Source organism: Marmota marmota, unplaced genomic scaffold (assembly GCF_001458135.2).
Source record: "Marmota marmota marmota unplaced genomic scaffold, marMar, whole genome shotgun sequence".
NCBI classification, from domain to species: domain Eukaryota; kingdom Metazoa; phylum Chordata; class Mammalia; order Rodentia; family Sciuridae; genus Marmota; species Marmota marmota.
Genome location: NW_026000229.1, coordinates 21,303,176 through 21,327,449, shown reverse-complemented (window position 1 = coordinate 21,327,449; position 24,274 = coordinate 21,303,176). Strand labels below are relative to the sequence as shown.

Genomic DNA, 24,274 nt, shown 5'->3' with positions numbered 1-24,274 from the left:
GGGGGGGGGGACAGCCCTTACTTTTAAATGGGAAGTCAGTCAAATTACCTCAGTACTTTAGGGAGCAAACTGCAAAATACCTTCTTAGAACTCAATTTTTATTAATGCTGATGGTTCATTTTTTAAGAATTAATCATTCCAAGTTTCAAGATTCTATTTCAGCATAAAGTTCACTTTATTCTGCATGTGGATTTCCGCACTCTCTGCCCAAATAAATTAATACGTATTCCAAAGTCTCAGGCCACGATCAATGAAAAACCACAGCAAATTCCTAAGCAGTAATAGATATTCCACATGGCTTGAGACAGTTGAAGGAGCATTTTTTAAGGTTAAGAATCAAAGTACTGTAATCGAAGATCTTAAAAATGAAGCAGGTACCTCCGTTGACTTCTGGGATCATCTAAGGTAAACTTTCCTCTCCTAGTCCTTCCCTGCTCTCTCTCTAATCCAGTTTCCAGTTCTATGAGTGGCATATAGTTGGCATTAGGTCAGTGGTATTAATTTATATTGACAGTGGAATGTTAAAAAAAAAAGGCAGACTAGGTAGAATAATTACTTGTGAAAAGTGCATACTCACAAATATTTCCGAGGTCTAATGCCAAGATTTTGCCTAGTTTATTCTAAAGGCATATAGTGTAAGGAAGTACTAAAAACTAGAATAATACAGTCTTTTGTCAGTAAATTCCTAAACAAATTGTTTTTAAAAATCTATCCTTGATTTGACTTGAAGGTACTTAAAATTTAGTATTCTCCATTCCGTTTAAAATATTAAGTTCTTCCTTCCTTCCTTCCTTCCTTCCTTCCTTCCTTCCTTCCTTCCTTTCTGTACTGGGGATTGAACCCAGGGGTGCTTTACCACTAAGCTATAGCTCCAATCCCTTTTTATTTTTTATTTTGAGACAGGGTCTCATTAAGTTGCTGAAGCTGACCTCAAACTTGCATTCCTCCTGCCTCAGCCTCCTAAGTCACTGGAATTATATAATGTTAGAACAGAGGTCAGAAAACTATAGCCTGTGGGCCAAACTGTGCTTGTTTTTGCAAAGTTATATTGGGACAGCCACACTCATTCATGTACATATTGCCTACTGTTGATTTCATGCACAAAGGTTCAGTAGTGGTGGCAAAGACTGTGTAGCCCACAAAACCTGAAATATTAATTAGGTGGCCCTTTAAAGAATAAGTTTGCTGACCTAGTGATGGGCAAACTGAAGAAAACTCCAAAAAGGTACGAAAGCAGTCTTTCCCGGTCCACGTTGTTACTATATTGTGGAATTTGTAAGAAAAGACTGGCCTTTTAAATCACAACCAGCTTTCTCTTCAAAACCCATCTACAATTAGAGGAAACACATCTCTGAACAGAAGGAAGAGCATCTGATGTGTGGAATAAATTAGGGGTCCACAACACGTCTGAGTCAGGAGAGGAACACTTGGGAACCAAGTAACCACCCCACATTTTGGGATGAGATGGAAAAGGTGAACAATGTACACAGATGGTAAGAGAAAGACAGACACTCTCATCTGCAGACTGCAATCAATTTAACTGTCGACATCAGCCCAAACAAATTGCTACTTAATGCAAAATTATATAAATGCATCGCTTCCCCATCCCAAAAACATTGAGCTGGGAAGAAATGAGTCCAAATTGTCAATACTTCATAAGCCTACAATAACCTGAATTTCACTCAGGTTAGCAGTTTATGGCATATCTCTTAAAAACATGTAAATAACCCCGATAAAGTCATTCCTGTAGGTCATTTTCACCTGATGAGAACTGTTTTAATCAGATTGTTTTTCTCTTCACACGTAGCTAATTCTGGCTCTACAAAATCCATCTTTTCAGATTTGGTCTCGCTACCTGCAGCTATTATTGCAGGGTCAAAAGACATGAAAGGAAACAGAAAGGCTAATTTTAAAGTGAGGATAAGGTACAGCTAATTCGAGTACAATGAAGCCCCAAAGCTCTCTTTCTTAGGCTAGAATCAGGCTCTTGGTAAAAATTGACAATTTAAAACCAAAATGTACCCTACCAGTTTACCTCCTTTGCCATTTTATGCCCTTAAACAACCCCATAAGTAGAAGGAAAGTAGACCTTATTTACAGTTGGCAGATGAGAAACTTGTGTTCTCAGAGAGCTTAAATCACCTGCTCAGGGTTGTGTGTAGAATTCAGCCTTCTAACTGCTGCTACTTCCCTTGTGAGGCGAAAGTGTGTGATAGGAAAACCATAACCAAGAATGCAGACAATCGAACAGAAATAAATCCTGGGCTTTTCTATAGCTCTTACAAGTACATTTATATTCTCAAAATTAAAAGCAAACCCAATATTTTCAAATTATAACTTGCATTTTGATGGGAAATAACAAGCAAGCTGATCCAGGTCACTGGAGAGGATAGCTTGCATCTCATTAGAATGCAGCAGTGATCAAGAGACTATGTGTGCTATTCTGTTCTCCAAATCCAGAGTGGGACTGTCACTGCCTGGTCTAAATAGTTAAGTCCACAAAATTAGGTCAAAACTTCATGCTATTGCTAAAGAAAAGAGATTCTAGGAATTAACTTTTCTGGCCACCCAGTGACAATTTCACTGTCAAGACTGGCCCCATATTGGTTTCTGGCTTTCATTTTGGAATTGGGGATTGAACCCAAGGTTGTTCTATCACTGAACTATGTCCCCAGCCTTTTAAAAAAAATTTTAGGGGGGTACCAGGGATTGAACTCAGGGGCACTCGACCACCGAACCACATCCCTAGCCCTATTTTGTATTTTATTTAGAGACAGGGTCTAACTATATTACTATATATAAACGGAGGGCCTTGCTAAATTGCTAAGGCTGGGTTTAAATTTGAGATCCTCCTGTCTCAGCCTTCCGAGCAGCTTACAGGTGTGCGCCATTGCACCTGGCTAATTTTTAAATTTTGAGACAGGGCCTTCCTAAGTTGCCCAGGCTGGCCTCAAACTTGGGATCCCCTTACCTCAGCCTCCTGAGTGGGATCATAAGCACATGCCACCATGTCCAGCCATGGCTACCTTCTATTTTAGTGCATCCTCTTGCCAGCATTCTGCACACATTATGAAATTTCCTACTCACAGCCTCAGCCCTGTGGCACGACACTGGATCTATTTCCCATTGTGGGGTGCCCTTTCTTTGCACAAACTATTCCCCACTTCCTTCTAGATCCACTTGATTTCTTTCTGCCTTGATTTCAGCCTCTACGTCTTCATTTCTTCCCCTTTATTTCTAAAATGCTTATAATTGAGAGCTGAACCACAAGAGTAAGTTCAGTAAAGACTTTTGAGCATCCACCAAATATGTAGGTAAACACTTTAGAACCAACATATACCCATAGAAGAGAGCTACTTTTTCTTGCTCCAAAATCCCCTGGAAGTACACCCTCATCCCAGGGAAGGTAAGACAGTTAAGTGACTTCCTGGCTAAAGTCATCAGATAGAAAAGAATCAGAGAATATATTATCCTCAATTTTATTGTAAGCTTACAGGAAACTGCAGTTATTAGCCTCTAATAATTCCTAAATGCCACCTTATATTTACAACTCTCACTCTTTCATGCCCTTGGTGAGTATGTAAATGGGCAAAACTATTCTAGAATCCAATTTTGAAGTTCCTCTCAAAGGGTCTCATGCACCATATCCCATGAACCAGTAACCTGCTGCAGCAACAAATTCACTCGACTGGAACAGAAGCCCAATGTTTACCAAAAGTGGGTGCAATCTAAACACCCACTGATACTGGATATCTCTGAGTAGCAGAGAACAGCAGCATCCAGGGGACAAACTGGTGGTTGATGGTGACACCCAAGATACAAGAAAGGTGTGGGGAGAGGAAGAAGACAGGATACCTTCATATCCCTCTATCCACCACCTCATAAATCAACACTAACCATGTGAAGACTGGCATCTGGTGGGATTTCTCCTATGCCTTTGTCCTTCAAAAAACAAACCCTACACATAATGCAACTGATTATGAGAGTCACCTACTTTGTAGCTGTTCTTATGCTTGGATTTTTTGTTTTGTTTTTAAACCAGGGATTGAACCCAGGAGTACTTAACCACTGAGCCACATCCCCAGCCCTTTTTATTTCTGTAAGACAGGTTCTTGCTAGATTGCTTAGCATCTTGCTAAGTTACTGAGGCTGGCCTTAAATTCGTGATCCTCCTCCCTCAGCCTCCTGAGCTGCTGGTATTATAGGTATGTGCCATTGTGCCCCACTTTATGCTAGGTTTTTAATCACACATTAAACAATTAATCAATTAACTCAACAAATTAAATGCCTGCTCTATGCCAGGTGGTGTACTAAATCCAGGAAAAACCCAGTTTGGTAGCAAAGAATATAAAAGAGATGACTAATAATGGTGGACATTTACATTTGGAGAAAAAGTGGTGAACAAGACAGAGCTTCTGCCTCCCTAGACATCACAGCCTAGCAGGACCACAGGTGCAAAACAGAGGCTGAGGCCAAGGGGACCTCAACCTATCCCCACTGCTAGCTTTCTGTTAGTTTATCTTGCTCATCTGATGATGAACAACATCATTTCAAATTAGAATAAGTAACCAAAGTTCAGTCTCAGGGTTGACCAACATCCTTGCTCTTTAAAACATGACCAATTCAGATGATTTCTGAGCAGAGTAGATAAACAGCATTTTCCCCCACTAGTGACAATGTGGCAGAAACAACTAGATGCCCAAAGTAGAATGAGATGGTAGCAGTAAAACTGCCACCAACTTCATCCAAATATTCTCCAATGCCTCATTCTTCACAAGATGATGATACAGAAATCACTTTGCAAGGACTTCAGCAGCCCCCCTAGTCACTCTGCCAGGTCTTTTGTTTCAACCTGCCAGGGCCAAAAACTAATAGGAAATCTGAGAAAAACTTGCCAACTCCTTTCATCAACTGTTAGAATTATTTACTTATCTGATTGGCATAAACATGCCCACCATTTTGCTCTGTTCATATGTATATGTATTATCTCTAGGTCACAATAAGAAACCTGGAAGGATATTATTACAAAGCAGACAAAAGAAGCTTATTTGCAAAACACAAAAGTATAAACACCAACTGCTCCTGGTTGAAAATACTGCTTAGAAATTTCTAACAAATTTACTAGTATAAGTATTTAAGTCTATACTATCTTTTATAAGAAAAAAATTAATAAAGACTGTATCAAAGAGAATATTCATACTATCATGAATCAAACTTCAAAAGAGAAAACAAGGGCACTCTGTTGGCACATGGTCAATCCCCTTGTAATCTCCTTTTGTGTGTGTGTGGTACTGAATTCAGGACCTTGCACATGCTGAGCAAGCATTATACCACTGAGCTACCTCTGTCCTTGAACTTGTGATCCTCCTTCCCCAGTCTCCTGAGTAGCCAGGATTATAGTAGTGTGCTCCATGCCTGGCCAGAATAATTTTTATTCATTCCCTGCATAACTCATAGCTTTTTTTATTTATTATTATTTTACTTTTTGGTGCTGGAAATTGAACTTAGGGCCTTGTTCATGCTAAACACATGCTCTACCACAGAGCACCAACCAGCTTCATATCTCCTTAATATTAAACAAAATGCATATTTTATGTTAAAATTAAAGAAGAAAAAGAACAAGATTTGGCACAACTTGGTGGATATGCATATTTTTCTTGGTATGTAGTAAAAGGTGGACCATCCTCAAAGAGTATGTTAAAATTACTTGAAACTACTTTCAAACATTTCACTGGCAAGCACAGTGCTACACTATGAGATGCGATCTGCCAGAGACCATTAAAATGCAAGATTTTAGGAATTTTGAAAGCAGTGAATGATGATTCAGTAGCCACATCAGGACAGCATGTTTTTTGCATCAAAAAAAATCTGTGCTGAGTATGAAAAACAATAAAAAAAAAATTCACTTGGTTCTATATCAAGGATTGCTTTGCACCGTTGTCCCATGCATAAGCCACATGGAAAGAGCTAGAAAAACTCAAGAGCCCTGGCTAGGCTTGCTCTCACACCTCTTTGAAGTCCCACACCTGTTTTCTCCAGTAACTTAGTGACTAGGATGGACTTGCATTTAACTATGTTACATCTCACACCCCAGGAATTGGCCATGGCTAAGCAGACTGAGCATTTATTTACCAATAAACAGGATGGAAGATGGGGGAACAAATGCATTCAAGCCATTCCCCTTGAGAATGGTAGAAAAGGAACTACAGCCCTTGAAATGGTCCATGGCTCTGGTTTATGTGGAGGAACACTGGACTGTCATTGGATAGCCACACTGCTGTCTGTACATACGGCTCTGATGCCTTCCTTCATGATAACCTGACTGTGTGGTGTGGGGCTCTCTCTGGTAAGCAAAAGAGTTCTGCAGGGTCTCCTAGCTGCCACCACTCTCCCCAGCTCACCTAGTAATAACCTATTTAATGTTTATTTACGTCTCTTTAAATCTAGATCTCAAAATGCCATGGTGTCTTTTATTTTAAAATCTATGTGCTTTTAATAGGACTTCAATTTTGGACATGTGTTGGACCATCTGAAAATACTTTGGTATCTCCAGTGATTCACACAACACACTCCAAGAATCTCTAGTTTTAAAATAAATCTGTGCTTATAAAATTACTCCTTATAGTTATTTAATTGTTTATAGTTTAGAAAACACTTCCAAATGCATTATTGCATCTGATCCTTATAACAACTCTAGAAGGTGATTTGCAATTATGAATATTTCCACTTTACAGATATGAAAACTGAGGGAATTGATCTAAGATTATAAGAGCCAGGATTCAAACAAGGGTTCCAGGCTACAAATTTCCACAGAACAGATTTTAGGTATAACCAAATTGAGTTTCCTTCAGGTATGAATAAAAAAGATATAAAGGCAGTTTTGTTTTGTTTTGTTTTGTTTGTGGGGGGGAATACCTAGGATTGAACTCAGGGGCACTCAAACACCGAGTCACATCCCCAGCCCTATTTTGTATTTTATTTACAGACAGGGTGTCTTGGAGCACCTCGCCATTGCTGAGGCTGGCTTTGAACTCTCGATCCTCCTGAAGGAAGGTAATTTTGATGAAACCAACTTTGTTCAGCAGGAGTTGCATTATTCGTATCTATGAATAGTGAATTTGATGGTGATTTTTCTAAACATAAACATCCATCAGATAAAATTTTTATAATGTGAAGCACATGGTTTTATCCTGTTCTACTATTTCACATTTGGCAGAAAATAGAGTTTAGCCTACAGTACCAGACTTAAAAGAACATTCAAACTACTATAGTCTAAAATATCTTGCTCACAAAATTCCTACAGGACAAAGTAAAACCAAGCTTAGAAACATCTTGGTTTAAGCAATAAGGCAAATCACTCAAACACAATCCCTACGCTTCCCCATCCATGTGGTTGAACTAAGCTTCTTTCCTCCTCTGACTCCACTGAGAAGCATCACCCAAGAGTGTCAATTAATCAAACTAAATCCTTCTGAAGGAAGGAAGCTCAGTGGTATTTGCAGATTCAGCTACTAGGTGTAACTAATGCGGCCCCCTAGCAATAATTGCTTTGTGAAGCAAAGCCAGTAGAATTATTTAAGTTTGGGGGAAAAAAAATGAATAGATTGCTTAGGAATTTAGTATCCTCTTCTATTTACAACTGACTTTCTATTTTCATTAGTAGGAATCTTTTTTTATAATGGCCACGTAAAACTAGGTCAGCATTGAAATTTTCCTTTTGCTACAGAGATGAATGGCTTATGCAGCACCCAGCAAGTTCCTGATGCCCAGATCTGGGCCTGGCAAACTTTCAGAGTTTTCCAACCTGTGGGCCAGAGAGAGGACTATGGTTATTCTACCTAGATAAAGGGCCGCCAGAGGCTGAATTAGGAAGAGGGGAACAGAGAAGATTGTTACCTCTGTGATCTTAGAACTTGTCCAATACATGAAACACTGAGCCAATTCTGCTTCCTGAGATGTCCTCAGCTCCCGCCCAGGATTCCTGGGTCTCTGGAGTGCCGGAGCTGGTAACTTCACAGCTTTCTGAGCAGGGGGAGCTTCAAACCTCTGTAACCTGTAACCCCCTCACACAAGCAGAAGAAGCAGGGTCCTGCACCCCCTCCGATAAAAATTTAGGACACTGTGAGAAACACTGTGTGAGAGAACCAAAGGCATGGGAGAAATGGCCACTGTAAGGTCAGCACCCGACAATGCAAATATCCATGACATTTTATCTTGGATTAGCAGTAATGGACACTACATTCCTTACTTCTATTTATCAACCCGAGACAGGCAGAAACCTCTCAAGGTCTTCCTCAGAAGTGGGCCTAATGAATGCTTTAGAATTCATAGTGCTTAGATTTTGTGTGTAATAAAAGATGTTTCCCTGGGCTTTGTTTTCTAACCAAATGTTTATTAGCTGAACTCTGGTCCCAAGTGCAGACAGAAATATAAGATAACTTGGTTAGTTGAGGTAGAAAATCCTATTCTTTACATAACCTATTCCTTACCTCAAAGCTACACCCCAGACACCAGAGTTGTCCAGCTCTCGGTTTACCTACAGCCCAAAGCCCCTCCAAAAGACACAGAAGTGCCATTCTAGGGACTTTAGGCTTCCTTCCTGGGAGTTCTTATTTTGAGTCACTGATTTTTCTCTCTCCTAATGAGATTGTTTGTCACCATTTTCCTTTTTATGGCCAACTTCAGTTTCTTTTTTCCTAAAGAAAATCAGCTACTCTGATTCTTTCTCCCTCAGATGGCAGAAAGGTACAAACTGAATATATGACAACCACAACAAAATTAAAATGTGCACAACACAATTCAATGTACAGAACTCATAATGGAGTGGGAATAAATGCACTTGGATTTGCTAAGCAGCTTTCTTCAAAGGAAAAAGAGGTCATTGCTGTATTCTTCAGAATGAAGGTTCTCCAAACTCTGCGGTATGGAATACAGAAGTTTAGAGGCTAAAAAAGGAAGAGAGATTTTCTCCGCCTTCATATATAACTCATCAAAGGACTTCTCTACCAAGAATTCAAAAAATCCAGCCTGACATTTAAATCAGCGAAGCAAACTTTTCACATAGAACTTGATTTCCTTGAGTTCTGTTTTCATGATGTGCTGGGCTCTTGTTACATTTTCTCTGGATAGTTTAATTTCTAAGGAATACTGGAGGGAGAAGAAAAATTGTCAAAACAGGAAAAAGTAAGACCTGGGGTAGTTATCGATGCCTCTCACCAAGTTTTTTCCACGTATAGTATCACGATGTACACAGTAACATGAGATGACATGTTTATAATAATCTTTTGCAAAGGATCACCTTTTTTTTTTTTTAAAGTTTCTTGTCTTCTAATTTACTTAAATATTTTAAGTTAAAATTAAAACTAACTTTGTAATTTTTTACTTTGGGATAAAATCAGGAAAAAAGTATTTAAGAAAACTCTTAAAGAATCAACAAGTACTAAAGAAAGGTCTAGGAACTCAAACTAGCATGTCATTAAAAAAAAAAAAAATCACCTCATCTGCTGGCTGCACTAGTGCATGTCTGTCATCCCAGCTACTGGGAAGGCTGAGGTAGGAGGATGTGAAGTTCAAGGCCAACCTGGGTAACTTAGCAGACCGTGTCTCAAAATAAAATAAAAAGAGTTGATTGAGGATGTAGCTCAGTGGTAGAGTGTCCCTCTCTACTATCCTCTCTGGGGTTTGGATCCCCAGTACCACAAAAAAATAAAATTAAAAAAAAAGTCAGCTCATCTATTTTTATATTGTTGATATGATTATAGCTTGAAAAATAATTTAAATTTATTTAAAAAGAAAAAATTTATAAGATACCTAGCTTTCTATGAAGAAAGAAAAGGACATCAAAGAAAAAGAGAGGCCTGACCAATCAGGTGGACAGAGGAGCCACTACTCCGTAAAGAGAGTGAGTCTTTAGAAACAACGGGGTATTAAACACATATAGCCCACTGGAAACTCTTCCCCTAAAATTATCAGGTATGCTGAAGAATTTAAATTTGGGGGAAAAAAAAACTAAACAAAGTACAAAAAATTGCAAAAGAAAAATAGCATAAAAACGCAAAAGTTGGGGCTAAGGGTGTAGCTGAGTTGTAGAGCACTTGCCTAGCAAGAGAGGGCATCACACACACACAAAAAGGCAACTGACTCAGGGTTGGATTCACAGCACAAGTTAGCCTCTCTGAACCTCAACCTTCTCTTCTGCAAAATGGAGAGAACAGAATCTCTTCCAGTGGGTGACTGTGAGGTGGCAGGAGATGACTCCTGCAGAGCTGGAGGCTAGCTTTCATACTAATCCTGCCCTTTCCGGAGAGAGTTGCTACTCTGACTCCACAGAAGGAAGGAAAAACAAAAACCACAAACAACTTCCCTAAACTTGGACTTAGGAAACAGGCTTAGAGCTATATACCAAACTGTGCCCTTGGATAAAGCATTCAGCCACTCTGATTCTTTCTCCCTCAGATGGCAGGCTTGGTCTGATGTCACCAAACCACTTCAAAATTCTGAAGTGAGTTAATGAGTGAAATTAGTCTCAAGTTTTCTTGTTTCGAATTGAGGTTTATTAACCTTGTAGGAAAAAAAAATCCAGAATCTTTTTTTTTTTTTTTGGCTCTGAAAAACATTTATTAGAACTGTCAGTCTCTTGAAGGTGTTATGGAACTCATCAGGAAAAATCATCTAAATTCATGTGAGAACAGAACCAAAGGTTCTAAATAAAATACTAGTTGCAGGGATTTCTAGTCACTTCTATGCTAGGAAGTCTATTCTCCACATAGTCAGAAGATCCTTCATTTCATGGACCTGACTGCATTATTTTTAATACAGTTTTGTTAACAGTTTCCCGGGTTTTTCTATAAGAAGAAATTCAACATTTTTAAAAAGTAGACATCTACTTATTTCATGGCTGTAGAATATAATGTGAAAATATGACGATGAGAAAAGTAATTTGTTTTCTTGGGTACACAGAATGCTTTGTTTCATTATACATAAAACTCTCCATTCTCCAGCTTGTTAGAACCCAACTGGCTAAGCATTCACCTTTAACTTTGGATCTTATCCTGCTGTCAGAAAATAACATTGACTAATTACTTTTATATTTCCTTGGATACAGGATGATTAAGACAAGATAAGGAAATTCAAAGGGAAACTCAGGAAGAGACATTATTAACTCTCTCATACCCTTTTTGGGGAGTAGAGGGGTGTTTAGCCTTGGACGCTAGGAACTGATAGCATATTCACCAATTCTTAGAATTCCCAAGGTTTTATGTATATTATTAATGGGTTAGACATGTTTCTGAATTAAAAAGTCACCTTACAGTTTCCTCTGCTTTCATATAAGACTTCCTTAAAAGCTGTGGGGGGAAAAAAATCCTGGGGTAAATGGACCAGGTTTTATCCAGTAATGGCATTGCTTACTTTCTGGAAGTACTTCAAAAAAAAGCTAGAACACATGGGGTTAATATTTCCTAATACATCTGTCACTCTATAGTTTGCAGGGGACTCTTTTGTAATTAGTTATTACAATGATATGATTCCTGGAGTCAGTGTTTTCTCCTTCTGAGATATGAGCAAAGACCTGGCTCTACTTCTGAATCTCTGCTAGGCAGAATTTAAGCATCTCTCTCCCTCTTCCACTTTCAACTGTGCTTCCCTGATCTTTCTGTAGCATGAGAAGGTGCATCAGGGAACCTCCTGCTCTCTGCCAGGGATCTATTCAGGACAAGCTGCAGGGAGTGGTCCTGTGCTGCACAGTCAGCCCAGATTCAGCTCCTTCTGCACCCACTGGCCTTACAGCCTCCTTGAGCCTTCACAACCATGGCCCAATGGCCCAGGCCACTCTTCATGAGGAGTACACTAGGACACGGGGAGAAATTGTTTTATTTTGTTTCACTTTTTTGATTCAAGAGTAAAAAATGGAATGAGTCAGAATGCTGCATCCTTTCATATTTAAATAAATGAGATTTTTATTATACTCATGTGGGTGGTGATATGATATTCATTAAATCATACAAACAAAATATGAATAAAATTATTAATATTTTCAAAAGACTGTGACAGGAACAATCCCATTTGAACCAAGAATAAAAGTGTATAAAATAAACTTAATAAGAAACGTAAAAGAATTGTGTAAAGAGAAGCATACCTTATAGAAGGCCCTAAACAAAGAGTTCTAATAGAGGACACCATGTTGTAGATGCAAAGACTCAGACCTTCTCAAATGGCTATATAGATTCCATGCAACTTCAACAGGAGGATTTCTTTCTTTTCTTTTTTTTTCTTTTCCTTTTGTAACATGGTGCTGGGGCTTGAACCTAGAACCTCAAACACACTAAGCACATGCTCTACCACTGAGCTATACGCCCAGTCCCAACAGTTTTCAAGAGATTTTGTTTTGAGACTTTGACGTGTTAATGTAAATTTTATCTGGAAGAATAGACGAAAATGAATTGCCAAGAACTCATTTAGAAAGGAATATAACTAGGGCAGTCTTTCCCATACAAACACAAAGACAGATTCTAAAACTAGAATAATTATACAGTGTGGTGCTGGTTACTGGTTTGGGAGTAGAGGAAAGGATTAATAGGACAAAAGAAACCAGAAACAAATTATAGATGTGAATTTAAAGGTGGCACTTTAGAACAGAAGGAATGCATTATTTAATAAATTACTTATAGGACCATTAACTAAAAAGTAAATTTCAGATGATGTGAAGAGTTAAATTTTAAAAATACACAAAAGTTCTAGGGAAAATACTTATATAGTTATATAATTAGGGGAGCAAGAAAAACAACCTAGGAAAAGCCAAAACACACCCCACAGCTCAGGATGCAAGACTCCGGTCTTGCCAGTTCTGCAGAGCTGTGTGTAGAGCAGTGGGCCCAACTGTCAGTTTCCTGCTGGAATCACTTGAAACCTCTGTGTAAAACAGTTGCTGAGTCGCATCCCCAAACTACCAAATCACCTCCTTAGGTGGTTCTGATGCCCTGCCAGTTTTGGAGGTCTCTGATCTAGGGTACAGTGCTAAGGTAGGGAGGAGGCAGGGGGATCTCAGGCTGCAAGGCATTTGACAGACGGCCACAGCTCGGCCATCACTGAAGGCCCCTTGGACAATTAGGGAGGAAGTTGAAAAGAAATTTCACCAAGAATTTTCCAAACAGGCAAACCACCCTGTCCACACAAAGATTCACCTTTCTCCAGTCCCCTTGGAGTCACCAATCTTCTTAAAGAAGTCAAATACCAAACAAATATCCTCTCTTCACCAACCAAATAAAAAACCCACAAAACTTCCTAAGTTGCATGGTTTCTGATCAGTGTGCATTTGGTATTATACTTAATGGCAGCACAGTCAACAAGCCTTAAATATCTTAAATACCTACCAACAGTGGCTCTCAGCCTTAGCTGCTTTTAGGAACCACCCCGGAAGCTTTTAAAAGTAATACAGTTGTGTCTGAACTCCACCCCTAGAAGCTCTGATTTCAACTTGTCAGTCCAAGACTGACATGCGTAGATAGCACCACAGGTGGATCTTAAGTTAGGTGGAGACCACTGCTAGGTCAGAAACAGCCCTGCTCTCTGGTGTTCAACATCCTAATGAGACGGTTCTATCTTTGGTTTATGGTTCTATCTTTATGGTAGTCTATGATGCATGATGCTGGAACCTTTCAAATGAGAGGCCATGGGCAAATGGAAGAGGAAAGTGCCCAGCTGGGAAGGCTGGGGGGCCCAAGGGATGGGATTTTTGTTGAGTTTAGGTCTAGAAGACTCAGGCATAGTAGCAGGATACTCAGAGAGAAAGGGGAGAAAATGACCATTTAAAACCTTCTTAGTAGTAATTATTTCATTTTCTTCTCATAACCTTTCACATGGACATGTAAGTATATATACGTGTTTCCTATATTCTTTCTGCTCGCAATTATAATTTTCTAGCTAACAGAATTGGATACAATCCTGCCTTTAGCATGCTCCCAGTGAAGGCTGAGTCTCCTCCAGCCCAGGGTCAAGGCAGAAAGGGTGTCTTTTCCTCTATTCCTAGGAATGCACTGCAAACAATCTACCATATACAAAAGGGTGAACTGAACACCCTCTCTTCAGAAAATTTGAATTCAAAAGCCTTCTTTAAATTACTCAGCCAATTAGGGAGGAGGGTGATAAGAAATTTTGCCAAGGATTTTCCAAATAGGCAAACCACCCTGCCCAAACTCAATGGAGGCATTACTAATTCGTCTCAATCTGGTTTGTATTCTCTGGGCCGGTGATACAACCTTCCAGAGAATGAAAGCAGAAGCACTCTCCACCCGCCATTCATCTCTCCCCAGACAAGTCAAAGGGAAAGTCTGAGGCTGGACAGATTCAGCAGAGATGTGTCTAGTTTTCCTGAACCATTTCTAACGTCACTCAGTTGAAGTAATTTCCTTAACAGGCAACATGAGACTCTTTCAAAGACAATCTGTTAAAAGATTGGAAAGAAATGGTATGGTTTTCTAAAGTTTAGTAGGCCAGAACTTAATAAATTAGTTAGAAAAATGCTCATGTAGGATCTGTACCAGGACAGTTGCCTTTCATTTTGGAGGCAGACAGAAAGTCAGAAAGGTGGACATGTAGGAGAGAACTCCAGCCAAAATCCCACTGTGGTACTTCATATAGTCTCAGTGGTAGGATCCAAAGCATTTATACCTTTATTATTAACAATCAATATATCACCCCTGGAAAAGAGAATGCAAGCTATACTAACTTCCTTTTTAAAAAATGAATTTGAAGTTCAGAGTTAAATAATTGATCTACTCAGTTCCAGGAAACAATGAGGGGGGAAAACCTACCCAGGTCACCAGGCAGGCTCCTACCTCCCCCTCAGGGTAGAAGAGACCCGCTGCCTGCCATCGTCTACTGACTCACCTTCACACCCTGGCTGGAGGATACGCTGAGTCACAGTTTCATTAACATTTATTCACTGTCGTCCTAAGAAATTTAGAAGTGGGAGTTCCAAGAACTGAGCACAAGGAAAAGAATGCAGATGAAATTAAAAAGGATAAAGTTAGTAATATCTGTCATTCAACAAGTCATAATAGTGGGGCCAGGGGTCTCTCAGTGGCAGTTTTTGCCTAGCCCTGGATTTGACCCCCAAGCACTGCCAAAAGAAAGAAGGAAAAAAAAAAAAAAACTCAGAGAGACCAGATGGTGTAGTTCTACCCTCAGGGACCATATGCATTCCTGAAGAAGGAGGTTAGAGGAGGTGGGGGGTGGGAGTCCACAAGGAACCCTAACATCTCACTCAAGTGCCAGGAGAAATGGGGGAAATGACCAGAGTGCACAGGAACATGAGGAGAGAAAGATGGTAAATTCTGAAAAGTGCAAAGAAATGTAAATCGTTTTGGACCTCAAGGGGCTTACAGTCTATTTCGGCCATAAGATTCCGTACACAGATGACAATTCTAGATTCCACGTGATTTAGTACTCAATACCTCCATGATAAGGACCGAGGTTTGAAAGGAATGATCCCTTCTATGATCAAAATCAAAGGTTTCTAGGAAATGAACCTTCAGTTGGGCCTCTAAGGATTCAGATAAATGGCAAGAAAGAGAAGGGAAGTCTAGTCATGGAAAATGACTAGCAGCTATGTTTTAGGCGAGCGATAAAACATGAGCCTGAGAATCAGTTCATTCATTCATTCAATCAATCAATCAATCAATCAACATTTATTGAGAACTTATTATGTGCAAGTTAATAATAGGGACAAGGCATCTAAACCATGTAGTTTACATACACCAGAAGGATTACTGAAAAATAGAGGTGGATGGAGCAGGTTTAATGGGGACAGAAATGCTGGGGGTTTTGTTTGTTTTGTTTTTTGGGTTTTGGTGCTAGTGATTGAACCCAGGACCTTGTGCGTACCACCACATGCTTTACCACTGAACTACAGCCCCAGCCTTCGTAGTCTATTTTTTGGGTGAAAGGGATAGTACCACGATGTTAATTCTATCCACGTTGTTTCTGTGAATTAGAGGGAGAAAGTAAAGATCTATTAAAAGACCCTTGTGATGATCCCAGGGCACAATACAGATTTAAACCCGTGTGACAGCTGTGAACAGGAAAGGAGAACCCTGTGAAGACTCACAGGGATTGGGAGGCAATAGGTCAGCAGGGAAAAGAAAAGAGGGAGAGAGACACTACCATCTCCAGCCCAGATGCCTGTGGGAATTCTAATTCTAAAAAAAAATACCAGCCAGGCACAGTGATGCACCCATGTGTAATCCCAGCTATATGGGAGGCTGACGCAGTAGGATCACAAGTTCAAAGCCAGCCTCTGCAACTTAGTGAGTTCCCTGTCTCAAATTTAAAAAATGAAAAGGTCTGGGAATGTAGCTCAGTGGTAGAGTACCCCTCCGTTCACTCTCCAGTACAGTAAGTAAGTAAGTAAGTAAAAGGAAAACCACCCAGGACTGGAGTGTTCTGGAAGTGGGGCTCTTTCCAAAGCCCTTCTCTATTTTCATCCTACTGATATTCCCCAGGTTGGATCGCTCTGCCTTGCTTCTCTGGACTGACAAATTCTGTTCTTGGCCTCTGTAGGAGAAGACTGGATAGACTAATTTGGAAAGATCACTAATGGTAGAAACCTTGCATTAACAGCAGCCATGGAAGAGACATTCTAGGTTGAGAGTTTTCCTAGCATGCTGTACACAACCACCTATTCTGTGCATCCAGCCAAGGAGAGCTTAACTCCAGAACTGCCCGAGAGAAAAATTCCCACAATTCCATGTTGAAGAACTGCTCTTAAATTTTTACTTGAGCAGTATAATTAGATATGATTGGTTAGTTGGATTTCTAAAGACTGGAGACATCTGGCTGCATCCTTGTCCCTGAAAAATGGGGACATCGGTTTTCCTTCCGAGGCATGTTCAGAGTCATGCTATCTTGCCTAGATTACGTGCTCATTTGCAACCACCGAGGGACCTGGGGAAAATGCAAACTCAGAATCAGTAGATCTGGGATGGGAGCTGGAGTTCTGCATTTCTGATACTATTCCAGGTAGAGCCCACACTGCTAGTCCCTGGACCCCCAATTTGGACAAGTCTTGGAATAGACAGTGCCTCTCCAAAATTGACCTTAATTTCAGGTGACCCAGAATTTATATTCCTTCTCTACCATTTTTCAAATGGGTGACCTGGTACAAGTTGCCTAATTCATTTCTTTCCTCTTCTGTAAACCAGGAGAAATAATAATAGCGATCTCAAAGGTGAACAAGTGCTGGACAATTTAAAGTCAGTGTTCAGTAATTTTTTACTTCCAAAGACAGAGGCTCTTCTTTTCAACGCTATGGAAAGCTGTTTAAATGCTCAGAAGCCTATCCAGCCTCTGAAAAGCTCTGAAGTTTCCAGAAAAAATTATCAAGAATGCAAAGCACGGAACACCCTCAGAAATGGGAGGAGCCACTGGAAGCTCTTTATCCCCATGTAATCCTGCATAATCACAAACATTTCCCAAAATAGCTTTATCCTGTATTTGTTTGAGTGATTTATAACATTAAGATCTACCACATGATTTAGCAACTCTGAAATTCCCAAATCCTAGTTTTCAGGGAATGGAAGCATTTCTTTCCTAAGGAGGCCAGCACACCTGTAGATTTACCAACCTCAGAGGACTTCAGCGACTTTAACCCTCACATCTCTTCCAAAAAGTCAGATTTCACCCTGCATTAAGAACTGCTGTCCTAGGGCATTATAAAATCCTCTGATCCAAAACATCTCTTTAATGCTTAAATTTTTAAAACGCCTATCCCACATGAACCAAAATAGTCTTACACCTGGAATTCTTTGTCATGGGCGAAGAAACAAACCTTCGCATCATTTCTACATTTTGAAAAGCAAACCACAGCTCCATAAATGTGCCATTTTTGGGGGGAGGGGGGTTCGGTTAAATATCATCATTCCTTTGTATACATTAATCTTTTAACCCCCAAACTTAAAGTATGTAAACATAAATGTCATCATAAATATCAGGTTCCAAAATAGTCTGTAGTTTGTGTGGATAGACTGTATATAATTTTTTAAAATTTTTTCCTTCCTTTCTCTAGCTTCCTTTCTCTACCACACAGCCAGAAAAAACCCTACTGAGAGAAAGCTACACCTACTACAGAGAGCTCCCCCAACCTTTCCAAAAACATTAAGAGCCATTCAAAACCAAAGGAAATGGCAAGACACAAGGAAAAGTTCTCTTGATGCAAATGAAGCTACTGGAATTTGGAGGAACCGAATAAACAAAACAATTAAGCCATTAGCATGCCTCCTGAGACTCGGCCTCCTGCCCGAGGGAGGCCACCACCAGATCCCATTTGCGCAGGTGAGTGGTTAGTTCACTGAAGGAAAAACAAAGGGTTAGGGTTAGGGTTCTGTCTTTGCCAGAACAGAAACTTTGCCAGAAATTTTTACATTCTATATAGCTGAACAAGGAAAATCTTTTTATCCGACGATCTGGCAGTGACCCATTGTATCAACAAAAATAGCCTGACCACTCCTTCAGTTCAGGGTCAAAGTCACAGTGGCCTTGGATGGCATAACTAGTGATCACAGGCTGCTGCCTCCCCACTAGGCCAGCCCCCAATTTGGAACAGCTCTGTTCAGACATGGGAACTTTGGAGTGGAGGGGCCCTGGTGATGTTTATTTCCATTTCAGCCTGCTGAGAGCAGGCACCACCCCTGAGGGGGGCGGGGTGCAAGTCCGGACTGGTTATGCAGGCTGGGGCAATCACTTAGCCTCTCAATGCAAGGGGTGGAAGGAAGGGGGAGGAAGAGTCAGATGCAGAAGCTTTCTAGCCCACCCAGCTTCCTTCTGCAGCCACACCGGGTTAATATCCTGTTCTATTAAAAGAAAGGAAGCCTCAGTGTGGTTTTATCTGAAGGGGCTATTTTTATCTTTGAAAAACATTTCCAGTTTACAATTAGTTGTCTACTTTAATTCACTGTCACCAATTATTCATTCATTGGAGGCTGAGTTGCTGCAAACCAAGTGGACTTGGAAGGTTTGGAGCCCTCCAGGTCCTTTTGTTCTAGTGTTTGGTTTACTTGGTGAAGTTGCCCATCTTAACACATGGCAAACATTGTGCCAGGTACTGGTTATGTCAAACTGAGCCATGTTGTCCTCTTCAGAAGTTTGCAACCAAGGACAAAACAGTAAACAAATATCTTAATGAATTAATATCACCCCCAAGCCTCCCATTGGCCGGTGGGCCTTAGCTTACCTTGCCTGTCTCTCCCTCCCCACTCTGGTCAACAAGCCACTTAGATTCCCTCACCCCACATGTTCAAACTGGAGATCAGATGTCTTTCCAGGTTCTGTAGGCTAACTATAAACTACCCTACTTCTCTCTGGCCATTCACATAGGGGTCTCTTTCCTTTATACTTCTGTAAGAGTTTAGAAGACCTCACCCATCAGATCATGAAAAACAGTGCAAAAAGCTCAAAAGGTGCAAATCTCCCAATTTGAGTTCACGTTCAAAGATTTCATGAGGGTTAGTTGGACATCACCAGTCTCTGGATTCCCTATGAATTTTAAACAGCTGAATTCACCCTGCCCTCCCAAACCATAAGCAATAAGAGAGCATGTTGTTAGGCTGGGCTGTAACTCAGTTGGTAGAGGGCTTGCCCAGAATGCAGGAGTTCAAGGGTGGGAGGGGTGGTACTGTCTAGGCAAAATCCCATTCTAATTCTTCCTTCCATCTTTCCATGTACTGTTTGCCTATTTCTTAAATATTCACATCTGTGAAAATCAATGACCCACATACAATAGATTTCACCTTCTGAGAGAACTATCCTTCCCTGCAGATTCCTCAACGGTGGTAAGGGGAAGGAGTTTGCCCAGGTTTCAACATTATGGCTGCTTGGCAACAGAAGCATCCCAATGTCAGGCTGCTTTCTATTGCCTTCTGTGGATGAGTGGCATAGCTTCCAGGTGCCCTTTTTAGTATCCTTCTCTGTATTCTCCCTGTCCTCACCATGCCATATTCCCAAAGGGTGAGCTGAGCCAAGTCAGGAGAAACACCTATGCATCAGACAGCTTCATCAGTCCAACTAAAATCAAAGGCTCTGGTGACATCTGAATCACAGGGCATTCACACCAATTCACTCCTCCTCTTTTGTTCCATTAGTGGAAGAAACAGAAGCCGCGGTTTCTTTCTTGAAGTGGGTCTTGAGAGTGCTTCACTGTGTTGGCAGTTCTGTACTCTACTTTTGTCCTTCAGGACAACGATGTGGAGTGCAGTTTTAAAAAATGTCTGCTTACACAGAGCAGAAGGAAATACAAGCATTTTCCCATTAAATTTTATTCATTTATTTTATTTATATATAACAGCAGAGTGCATTACAATTCTTAATACACGCATTCAGCACAATTTTTCATATCTCTGGTTGTATACAAAGTATATTCACATCAATTTGTGTCTTCATACATGCACTTTGGATAATAATGTCCATCACATTCCCCCATCCTTGCTAACCCCCTGCCCCCTCCCTTCCTCTCCCATCCCTCTGCCCTATCTAGAGTTCCTCTATTCCTCCCATGCTCCCCCTCCCAATCCCACTATGAATCAGCCTCCTTATTATCAGAGAAAACATTTGGCATTTGGTTTTTTGGGATTGGCTAACTTCACTTAGCATTATCTTCTCTGACTCCATCCATTTACCTGCAAATGCCATAATTTTATTATATTTTAAACAAGTCTCGTACCCTTAGTATGGCAAGTCACAAAACAACAGGGCAGAACCCAACAACAAAGGACCCCACCTGAAAAGGATTTATCAGAAAAAAAAAAAAGTGCACAAACCATCATAAAGTGTCTCAAGATTTAAAGGGTATAACTTTAACTATGAGACTAGGAAGGTAGAACTGAGGCCGGATGGGGGGAGGGGAGGAAATAGATTCCAGCCAGACACAAGAACATCCAAGTCTATGAGGGAAGAGCAAGTTAATTCCACTTGGACAGAAGATCCAGGTAAGAGTCAAGGTAAAGGGGAGGCTGAAGCCACGCTGCAGAGGCAGAACCATCATACTTTGCAAGTGGTGGAATCTTGCGATTCACCACGCCTTATATTTGAAGCATATAAAATGCACCTTTGCCAATGATATGAAAATACAAATGCTGCAAAACACTGGAGACTCTGATTCATAGTCCCAAACAAAGAGGACAGTGCCTCATTGTCTCTGCCGAACAATGCTTGACGTGTTGGTGAGATGGAGGAGGATAGAAAGCACTCGAGAAGGGAGGAGAGAGCCCCCTTCCTTGGCTGTTTCCTCACTTCTGAGCAGATGCAGGTTATTTCCTGGCTTTCCAGTGGTCCTCCTTCTCAGTCCTCCTGGTTCCAGAGGGAGGCTTCAAGTGGAGGATGGGGAAGAGGCCTTGTGGGGAAAGAAGGGACCCTATTGGGAGGATGTGGTTGGGGTGTGGCGAGAAGGAAGTGGAAGGAAGAGGTGGTCCCAGCTTTCCTAACCTCTTACCTCTAGTTCTCAGTAGTAGAAACAAAGCACAGAAACAGGTATGAGTGCCCCCAATGAGTAAATATTAATTTTATAATGAATGTCGATGAATCCTCACCAGGGAAATAATGGACTTTCAATTATTTACATAAAGTCAAAACTTTATGCACCTGATTTATACCTGAAGTCTTTGTTATTACAGGAGAATATAATAATCTAAATAGAAGATCAATGTTGTGACTCTTTTTATGCTTCATTACTATTCTGAAAAAATCAAGTTAGTTGTCAGCCCGCACATAATACCTACCATTGCTGCACATCAACTTACTAGTTTAGTGTCTGAGAATCTTAACAAAAAATTATTTCAACTTACCACTTTCAACCTCCCTTCTCTCTAATGCTGCATTATGTTTGATTTTTAAGCAGTCCCAATAAAAGCAGGTTTAGGACCAGGATTCCTAGAGTACAGATCAGGAGACTTTGCACAGACCCTGCAAGTAGTTCCAGGATATTTCAGATTTGACATTCTAAATTTAAAGTCATCTGATTATTGAAAGAAACCAGTGTTGTCTTTATAGCCATTAGCATGATACGATACAGATGAGGAGGAATAAAGAGGCTGATAACCATGAACTTACCCTACCGATGGCACCTAAAGGTAGTGCCTGAATAGTGTGAGGACTGTAAGGGGGGAAGCCAGTCCTATCCCGCATGCCAAGATACTAGATCCTCCTGTAGATGAGAAGTCCCCTCAATGACCAGAGATGTTTACATTAGTCTCTAATACAAGGCTCTACTATTAAAAGTCAAAGGAAAACTACTAGCTTCTGTCCTCTGAGACAGACTTCTCTTCTAGGCCAAAGAGTAGTTAGTAACAAGTTTTGCTTCATTTAGACGCCAATGTAATATGTTTACTTATGGATGAAATGCTGTGATATCTAGGATTCTCCTCAAACTAAACCAGTGGAAGTTGAGCACAGAGAAGATTGGTCATGAGCTGCTGATTGCTGAAGTTAGGAGATTAGTTTTCTCTCCACTTCTGAAGTTTTAAATGAGACAGGGCAGAGCAGAGGAAGAGAGGATATATCAAAGTGAAAGATCTGTAGGTTAATGGATTTTTAGAGTCCTGTGCACAAAGCTAACTTAATCCTATTCAATTCACATCTTGTTGAGCCCACAGATAGCACAATCTGTGGCTCACTGAATATGGAACTGACACAGGGTTATTTTAAGAATCATCTTAGAGTCTAAAAGACATGACTTTCAACCAAGGGAAAAATGTATTTTTTGGTCTGTGTAAGGAATGTCTTTCTCCACATGGACAATCAGTGCTTGCTAAACAGGCCAAATTGGGAAGGAAGAAGTCTTGCCCCCACCTTGGAAGGCATGACTTCCACCCTTTGGTCCAAAAGGACATCTAACCCAGTCTGGTTTGGCATGACTCATTGTTCTCTCAGTGGCTTAGTTAAATGTTATTTTCACAAAATTCCCTTTAATAGAAAATTATTTTTCTTTTTGTTGTTATAGCTTCTGCTTTTACCTTTTCTTCAACAAAACATAGCAACTTTAGAATCAGACTGAGTAGAATTAGACTGGAGCTCAAATTCCTCATGTCTTGGTAAGACAGCAGTGGACGTATCAAGAGCCAGAGTGCCTTCTCTGCCATGTACAGGAGTTCCAAAGATCAGCCGGGGTAACTGGAGCTACCACTGAATTTATTCCTGCCTCAATGTATTCATTCAATTAAGGAAAGATGAAAAGAGAAAAGGCTGAAATGGGGGAACTATGTAGTCCCTTCCCACACTGACTCTGGACTTAGCCATGTGACTTGCTTTGGCCAATGGGGGCAACTACAAGCATGATGCAAACAAAGTCTTAAAAAAAATGCTTTTGTATTGGAGTCTGCACTCTTGTCGTTCTTGGTGATCCTGTGGTGTGACCACTACTATGTAAACAAGCCAAGACCAGCCTGTTGTGACAAGAGAGACATGGCCAAGTCATCTCCATTGCTCCAGCTGGAAGTGGGCCAACTACCAAACATGTGAGTGAAGCCATCCTAGATCAGGCATTTCCAGCCAAGCCACTGGCTGACCACAGAGCTCAGATGAGCCAGCCTGGATGAGAACTGGCCAGCCAATACACAAAATCATGAGAAATGATAAATCTTTATGATTTATTTAAGCCCCTAGGTTCAGGATGTTCTGTTATACAAAAAGCTAACACATATAACAGATTAAGAAAGGGCGACTAAGAGATGCTAAGATATATTAAAAATCCCGGGATATATCCCCTAATGAACTTTTATACAACACTTAATGGAACTTACTATGGATTCAATCTCATGTCAACTATCGTTAAAATAAGTTGACATAGATCCAAAATTGAACATTCACCCTAATATTCATCTTAAAAAAAATAATATTTGGTACAACTTACAGAATGATATTGTATGGGCTTCAGGGGTTTATGAACCTCTGAAATTATATAAAGAATTGCATATAATTATATGCATTCTTATAAATTGGAAAAATGTTAAAATTATAAAGAATAATAAAAAAATTTCTATGTACACACTGCTTAGAATTTATGGTACTATTTTATCATATTTACTTTGGATTTATTTTTTATATATAAAACAAATAAAACATCAGCGACCCCCATGTGAGCCTTGAAGGCATGGGAAAAATGTATGGTTTCCCAGAGTCCAGTATATATATATATATATATATATATATATATATATATATATATATGAAGCTTAATACATATTTGGTGAGTAAAAAAAATGAATGAGCTCAGCTGGTTGCCACACCTGTA

General features: G+C 40.2%; 1 protein-coding gene and 1 long non-coding RNA gene across 2 annotated transcripts in view; one reads left to right on the top strand and one right to left on the bottom strand.

The window, feature by feature from the left end:
* Positions 1-24,191, top strand: part of LOC107138062 — a 24,361-nt gene extending 170 nt beyond the window's left edge. The window contains exons 1-3 of the long non-coding RNA XR_001502970.2: positions 1-405; positions 18,083-18,327; positions 22,985-24,191. The exon at positions 1-405 is cut by the window's left edge and continues 170 nt beyond it. This is a non-coding gene — a long non-coding RNA (uncharacterized LOC107138062). The remainder of the gene's footprint in view (positions 406-18,082; positions 18,328-22,984) is intronic.
* Myo1e (myosin IE) overlaps positions 1-24,274 on the bottom strand; it is a 190,677-nt gene that overhangs the window by 157,903 nt on the left and 8,500 nt on the right. The window lies entirely within an intron of this gene.